Here is an 8,561-nt window from a genome sequence, read left to right on the forward strand (position 1 = left end):
TCCTGAAAGGTGTTAAATGGAATTATGTATATAGTGTTCATTTAGTTAGTTATATGTTACATAGAAAATGAGAATGATCCTTATGTGACTATGACGTGGAATGAGTCAGTTTACAGGTACACATGATACATGATTAGTGTTAACATCATTGAAGACATTATTTTTTTTATACATACTCATGCCACTAAACTTAAAAACTAGTTTTTTTACATGCTACCATTTTTTAAATGTAAATTCGTCCATGGAGATGATTTTATGTCAGATTTAAAATTTACTTTGCTACCCGTCAGATATTTTATGGTATCAGACAAGTGATCAATATTGCTGCATATTGAACTCCTGACGCCACTTGAGGTGTAGCGGCATATAACGATCCTGCCTTGGAGGCGGTTAAGTGGAAGATGTGTCTCAGAGCTGGAGAGTGACAAATGGTGAAGTGAGACTGGACACGCACGTAGTTTATGTATCAGCTGATAGAGGACAATATTGGATAGGGGGACTGTGATTTTAGTTTCGATTGTGCCCACTAGAGTGCACTAAAGTAATAGAATGTTTTTCATAACCTGTTCTAGTATTTTCATAAAGTGTTATTATTTCTTTTTGTGTATGTAAAATGTTATAAATGTGTTTTAGCAGTATGAATGATGCGTGAGTGTGGTTTAAGGTTAATATGAAGATAATTGTTTTTATGAGTTGTGTAGTAGGATTTAGTGTGGGAACATTTCGAAGAAGTATGGGTATGGACAAAGGGGATTTTTGTAGAATAGATTTGTAAAGTAAGTTTATGGTAAAGGGAAAGTTAATTCAGGTATAAACAACAATAGTAAATAACTTTATGCATAAACAAAACTTCAGCATATTAGATAATTACGTCAGTAAAAAGTGAAGTCGTTAGGTTTACTATTTTGCGATTGGTTATTGATGAAAAGTGCGGACTGACGCGGGAGAATGTTGTTTTGCTATTGGCTGTTGAGTAAACTGACCAATGGTAAAGCAGTATTCTTCGCGCGCTTTTATCTGCTGGAAGAGAAGACTTAGAGTGTTCTAGAGAGGAGACGAAGCGTAGCCATGAAACAGATCGGACGTGTGTAGTAGTAGTTCCGATGGAAACGAAAAGTTGCCAGATCTAGCAGTGTTTCTTACATCAAGAGTGATGTAAAGAGACGACATAATTATTCCGGTGGGTGTACAGAAAGTTCGGAATTTTTAAGTGAATTTTGTGACGAGAAAAGATATATTCCGCGTGGCGTATTGAGCAGGTCGGTGGCTAAAAACTGCGACTACATTTGGTACCGACAGACTTAATATTGGGCCAGCATTATCAATCAAAACCAATCAGTATTTTTGTAACTATTACGTTTTCGGGAAATGCAACACCATAAACTTGAAATGATAATTAAATAGACACCCTAGCTGCAAACAGGCGTTGATATACTTCACTGGGGACATGTTGAAAATGTGTGCCCCGACCGGGAATCGAACCCGGGATCTCCTGCTTACATGGCAGACGCTCTATCCATCAGAGCCACCGAGGGCACAGAGGATAGTGCGTCTGCAGGGACTTATCCGTTGCACGCTCCCCGTGAGATCCACATTCCCAACATGTCCACACCACTACATTCGTAGTGCGCCTAATAGATGTTTGCCCATCATACTCATTACTCGTGGCAGATTAATCTACCAAGTCCCGTACGAGTTCGGGCATAGCGTGTGCGTTCACACAAGAAGGTCAATGGCTGGGAAGCCATATTTTAACTATATATGACGGTAGTATCTGTTCCCGAAAGAACACATACCGTGGATGACCATGCAGCTTTGCTAGAAATGAATGTAGTGGTGTGGACATGTTGGGAATGTGGATCTCACGGGGAGCGTGCAAGGGATAAGTCCCTGAAGACGCACTATCCTCTGTGGCCTCGGTGGCTCAGATGGATAGAGTGTCTGCCATGTAAGCAGGAGATCCCGGGTTCGAGTCCCGGTTGGGGCACACATTTTCAACATGTCCCCAATGAAAGTACATCAACGCCTGTTTGCAGCTAGGGTGTCCATTTAATTATCATTTCATTTCTAGCAAAGCTGCATTGTCAACCACGGTATGTGTTCTTTCGGGAACAGATACTACCGTCATTTATACACTCCTGGAAATGGAAAAAATAACACATTGACACCGGTGTGTCAGACCCACCATACTTGCTCCGGACACTGCGAGAGGGCTGTACAAGCAATGATCACACGCACGGCACAGCGGACACACCAGGAACCGCGGTGTTGGCCGTCGAATGGCGCTAGCTGCGCAGCATTTGTGCACCGCCGCCGTCAGTGTCAGCCAGTTTGCCGTGGCATACGGAGCTCCATCGCAGTCTTTAACACTGGTAGCATGCCGCGACAGCGTGGACGTGAACCGTATGTGCAGTTGACGGACTTTGAGCGAGGGCGTATAGTGGGCATGCGGGAGGCCGGGTGGACGTACCACCGAATTGCTCAACACGTGGGGCGTGAGGTTGTAATTGGACCGCCAAAAGTCGTCGTTGATATCTTTTGCTAATTGCTGATAAACGCACTATTTCACTCCCATTTACGGAGCTTGTTAGCACTTGATGTTAGGTTGGCGCCATTACAAAATATTGTATTGTAGTAATCGCTGCTGCTTGCTGGATCGCTGCTGCTTGCTGGATCGCTGCTGTGTCTCGTTGCTGATGCTGGCTCTAAATTTGGTTGTCTAGGGTAAACACATGAGGTTCCGTGTTTTTCATGTGCTTTTGATGATAAAGAACGAGCGAAACCAACACGTATGTAAACATCAAATATTTATTACTTTAGTGGCCATATTAATTCCACTGTCCACCAAAGACCATAACACAACACAAAGTAATACTTCCTTTACATGTTCTTTGACTTGTTTTGCCAAACAATAACACAGAAACACACTTCACCAAAGTGACATTCCGACTGCCCCGACTGCCTCCGACTGCTCTTTCGACCCTTCTAGCTGCTTGTATTTATAACATTGTCAAAGAACTACTAAAAAGAGATACAGTTTATGAGTCACATGTACATCTGTTATCATAATTTGTGCAGAAAAGTTATTAATTTGCATCGAGTGACATAATTTAACATGTTATTAAAATGACAGACAGATTTGTTGACTTGACAGAATAATTCTTTGTTACAAAAAGGTCGTTTTTTAGAAGTTTGTCAATTGACTTCTCTAATTTGCATAAATAAGTAAGTAACATGAATTATGAAGAATTACATAGGTTTTCGTCTAAAATAGGATTGATTACGTGAATACTGAGTGAAAACGCTCCTAGTGAACAAATAGGTTTCACTGGGTGATTTTTATTTAAGGAGATCCCAAATACCTAAGTTGGCCACTATTTTTCGTACTTCATATTAATTATTTAAGATAAACTTAGTGTTTTTCATGATGACATTTGCTGTATCAGTGTTCAAGTGATATAAACTTTTGTGTGGGTCAGTTATTCAGTATAATTTAATGGGTTGACTGTTTATGGAGACATGTTGTGCAATCATTGTTAACATACACAATAACTTTTCTATAATCATAAATACTCATTAAACTGGTTGAATTTGGAAGGGATCGCATACTTCAATAAAGTAAAGCCTTTAATATGTATCGTTACAAGGTCTCCACAGTACATCGATGTTGTCGCCAGTGGTCGGCGGAAGGTGCACGTGCCCGTCGACCTGGGACCGGACCGCAGCGACGCACGGATGCACACCAAGACCGTAGGATCCTACGCAGTGCCGTAGGGGACCGCACCGCCACTTCCCAGCAAATTAGGGACACTGTTGCTCCTGGGGTATCGGCGAGGACCATTCGCAACCGTCTCCATCAAGCTGGGCTACGGTCCCGCACACCGTTAGGCCGTCTTCCGCTCACGCCCCAACATCGTGCAGCCCGCCTCCAGTGGTGTCGCGACAGGCGTGAATGGAGGGACGAATGGAGACGTGTCGTCTTCAGCGATGAGAGTCGCTTCTGCCTTGGTGCCAATGATGGTCGTATGCGTGTTTGGCGCCGTGCAGGTGAGCGCCACAATCAGGACTGCATATGACCGAGGCACACAGGGCCAACACCTGGCATCATGGTGTGGGGAGCGATCTCCTACACTGGCCGTATACCACTGGTGATCGTCGAGGGGACACTGAATAGTGCACGGTACATCCAAACCGTCATCGAACCCATCGTTCTACCATTCCTAGACCGGCAAGGGAACTTGCTGTTCCAACAGGACAATGCACGTCCGCATGTATCCCGTGCCACCCAACGTGCTCTAGAAGGTGTAAGTCAACTACCCTGGCCAGCAAGATCTCCGGATCTGTCCCCCATTGAGCATGTTTGGGACTGGATGAAGCGTCGTCTCACGCGGTCTGCACGTCCAGCACGAACGCTGGTCCAACTGAGGCGCCAGGTGGAAATGGCATGGCAAGCCGTTCCACAGGACTACATCCAGCATCTCTAGGATCGTCTCCATGGGAGAATAGCAGCCTGCATTGCTGCGAAAGGTGGATATACACTGTACTAGTGCCGACATTGTGCATGCTCTGTTGCCTGTGTCTATGTGCCTGTGGTTCTGTCAGTGTGATCATGTGATGTATCTGACCCCAGGAATGTGTCAATAAAGTTTCCCCTTCCTGGGACAATGAATTCACGGTGTTCTTATTTCAATTTCCAGGAGTGTAGTTAAAATATGGCTTCCCGGCCATTGACCTTCTTGTGTGAACGCACACGCTATGCCCGAACTCGTACGGGACTTGGTAGATTAATCTGCCACGAGTAATGAGTATGATGGGCAAACATCTGTTAGGCACACTACGAATGTAGTGGTGTGGGCATGTTGGGAATGTGGATCTCACGGGGAGCGTGCAAAGGATAAGTCACTGCAGACGCACTATCCTCTGTGCCCTCGGTGGCTCAGATGGATAGAGCGTCTGCCATGTAAGTGGGAGATCCCGGGTTCGAGTCCCGGTCGGGGACACATTTTCAGCATGTCCCCAGTGAAGTATATCAACGCCTGTTTGCAGCTAGGGTGTCTATTTAATTATCATTTCATTTCTAGCAAAGCTGCATGGTCATCCACGGTATGTGTTCTTTCGGGAACAGATACTACCGTCATATATACCATAAACTTGCTAACGTGAGTGAAAGGGGTTATGAGTGACTGTGTTAAGACTAGCATGGGCTTGGCAGTGATACTTGTTGACCTAAGTTTCAGAATATATTAATTGAGGACAAAATTTCCAAACTTTCATTTGTGTGAAAACTTTCTCCCGAAACGTAGATTAGTGACTTAAATTGCAGCCTGATTCACTTCGAAGTACAGTAGGTTTCACTCGGCTTTCCTAATAATGATCTGCTGAGACAATGTTCACAGGTATGTGCAGGGCCGTTGTAAAGGGACGGAAAGAACCGCGCCGCCGCACACTGACAGTTTTAATAATGGCTAATAAACACCACTTTTTCCTCTACTGTTTTAGGTATGGATATCACTTCTCTTCTGGCTCTGAGCACTATGCGACTTAACTTCTAAGGTCATCAGTCGCCTAGAACTTAGAACTAATTAAACCTAACTAACCTAAGGACGTCACACACATCCATGCCCGAGGCAGGATTCGAACCTGCAACTGTAGCGGTCGCTGTAGCGCCTAGAACTGCATAGCCACTCCGGCCGGCTACTTCTCTTCTGAAATTGTGGTGGATTATTTCTATCTAACTTAATTATTGAACATTTGTATTGTGGTAATACTGTTAAATTGCCCTAACTCCTTGAAGAGATGCCTATATAACAATCACAGGTTGTAGGGAAGCAGCCTACTCACGCCGTAATAAACTCACATCAGTCTTTCCATTGTGTGCCAGCCAATCCGTTGTAACTGGCTCTGACGTCATAAATGTTGCGCAATACTTTAAAAATCAAGCAAATAACCTAAAACTTTTCTAGCATGTCAGAAGTAATACTAAATTAATGTGTGTTAAATATCAGTTCGAGAACTTTAGCCATTTTTGAAATTTGGACGTTTTTCTGTAAAAATCATTGGCGCAACAGAAAAGAGCTAGAGACTTCAAAATTTATATTTAGATTCATCTTTCATAATGATTTAATAAAAACAGTACTTTGGATTTCACAAATTAAGATTTTAGTGGAAACTCATGATTTTGTGGTTTTCGTCTCAAAACTGAAGGAAGCAGGATAGATTAAGTAGGCTAATAAATAAGGCTAGGATGTTTAGATTTAAATAGGTTGGAGGTCCGCTATGACTATGAAGATGTGAAAAGTTTCTTTTGAATACCTATAAAATTATAGCGATAGCATATCTCCAAAAGGCCAGTTCAGAGCTCATCTACTGCGTGCAGTGTAATTAAATTAATTCCCTCGCCCAAAATATTTAAGTTAGTCACGTCAAAAATTTATTATCAATACTTACCTGCGTGCTGAATGCACATTTAAATTAAGAGCTTCATCGGCCATCAGCGAAAGAAGCTATAATTTTTTTATTATGTAACTTGAAGTGGTGCGTTACTAGCCCAGCGGCTAGTCGGGAGAGCCGATTTGATGAGGCGTTCCCTTAGCCGTCTGCACCGCGGCTTTATATATAAGAATGCTGCGCGAGGAAGCAAGGCCCCAGTTCTCTCCAGACGCTGAATAACACGCCATCTGTGTCGGGAGTCGCGTCGCGTCGGTATCACTGCTACAAACAGCCTCGGATGCCATATTAAGTTACTCGAGATACGCGTAACTAGGAAATCATTTTCAAGTGAAGTGTTAATTCTGGGATGATTTTCATTATCTAGCTTCAGTTTGCGTATTGTCGTGTTTTCACGTGCCGTCGCGGGACAGACATTCTACCAATTATTTAGCGTGGCGTTTGATGAAATATTTTCATCAAATTATGGCGAGCATTCTTTTTAACATTTAATTCGGACATTTATAGTTGCATCAGCGCATTAGACTCTGAACTGCTCTGTTAGTTAGGTTGTAGGGATACTTGTGTTTTTTATCAGTGACTTTCAGAATATACTCAACTATTTTGGAATATCGTTTTGATTATAAATCCCGGACAATCTCCTAATTCCTCAGAGCTATAAGCTGCAGCTATAATTGTATTCTCAGATGAAGTGGGCACTAGGAATTCTAATTACAGGCTTCACGTTTTGTTAAATCACTTTCTGGATGCTAAAAAGGAATTAGAGAGCCAGTGTTGAGAACGGCGAAAGACAGCACAAATAACATTCTAAATAATAGGAACTGGATTTTACATTCAAACATTTATACAGCAATCATTATTTTTCCTAAAATTCTAACCGCCGCCCCACATATGGTGCATCGGCCGGGAAATCAACTAAGTGAAAGTGATTTTTAACTATTCGGATTCGCGAGTGAAATGCGACACGCAGCTGAGTAATAGAACAGTAAGAGTGTTACGTGTGCATGTGGACGACGCAATTGGCGTAACAACGCATCTGGATTGAAGGAGCTGGCACTGAGTCTAGCGGTGCTGCCGGCATCGCGAGAAGCCAGTTTCGCCGCACCGCAGTCGTCCGTCGGAGCAGCCGGAACCGCGCCTGCAATTGTGGGCCAGGAAAACCCACGACAGCCGTCGGAGTGCCGTCTGCAGTTCAACGTGCCACGTCGCATCAGTAATCCTGGTACGCCGCGCCGGCAACGCCATACGTCGTGCAGAAGGAACTAAGTTAAGTGAAAAGCTGTTAAAAATTTTACTAACCTGCACTAAAAGACTGTCGGCAATGGAACCGCCAAAAGAAACTGAGGTTAAACTTAAATCAGAGCCTATGTCTGTTGAGGGAACTGTAAATCCAGACAACGGTTCAAGTGTAAATATGCATGAAAGTAATAATGTTAAAGTGAAATATGAAGTATTGTCTCCTGACAGTAGTGTGGGAAGGGGCAATGATTCAATAATAGAGACCCCTGTAGTAAAGCGGAAAGCAGAAATTGTTAATTTATTGGATGATAGTTTCTCTGATGAATTAAAAATGAAACAGTCATCAGATATGGTAGAGTTTAAGAAGGAGAAGTTAGATATGACTAATCAATCAGAAGTTTCATTTAGTTTTGATGATTCTGGTGTTGGAGCTAGTTTTTCGTCACCTGAGTGTGATAAGAAGCCAGCTAGTAAGCAACCCAAAGATGCTGGGGCTGTTGATTTAAATGTTATATTACAAGCAATAGCTGCCAGTAATGCAAAAATGACAGCTGAATTAAAGTCTGAAATAAGTGAACAGGTCAAAAGCAGTAATGCTGAATTAAAGTCTGAAATTGTGGCCAGTCAAACAAATATTAATAAACGGTTTGAGGCAATGGACAATAAATTAGAATCCAATAATGCTGAATTAAAATCTGATATAATTGAGGTAAATAACAGGATTGTGGCCAGTCAAACTAATTTTAATAAACGATTGGAGGTAATGGACGATACCTTCAAAGCTGGTTGCAATAAGTTGAAAGAGGATCTAGACAGTTTGAATTGTAAAATTGATTACAATCATGAGGATATTAAGAAAAAGGTTGCTCAACAGT

General features: G+C 42.6%; 1 non-coding gene across 1 annotated transcript; it reads left to right on the forward strand.

The window, feature by feature from the left end:
* The first annotated feature begins 1,913 nt into the window (after positions 1-1,913).
* On the forward strand, positions 1,914-1,987 carry Trnat-ugu (transfer RNA threonine (anticodon UGU)). The gene has a single exon. It is a non-coding gene; the product is annotated as a tRNA-Thr (tRNA).
* Positions 1,988-8,561: the final 6,574 nt, after the last annotated feature.

This window comes from Schistocerca nitens, chromosome 3 (genome assembly GCF_023898315.1).
Source record: "Schistocerca nitens isolate TAMUIC-IGC-003100 chromosome 3, iqSchNite1.1, whole genome shotgun sequence".
Taxonomy (NCBI): Eukaryota; Metazoa; Arthropoda; class Insecta; order Orthoptera; family Acrididae; genus Schistocerca; species Schistocerca nitens.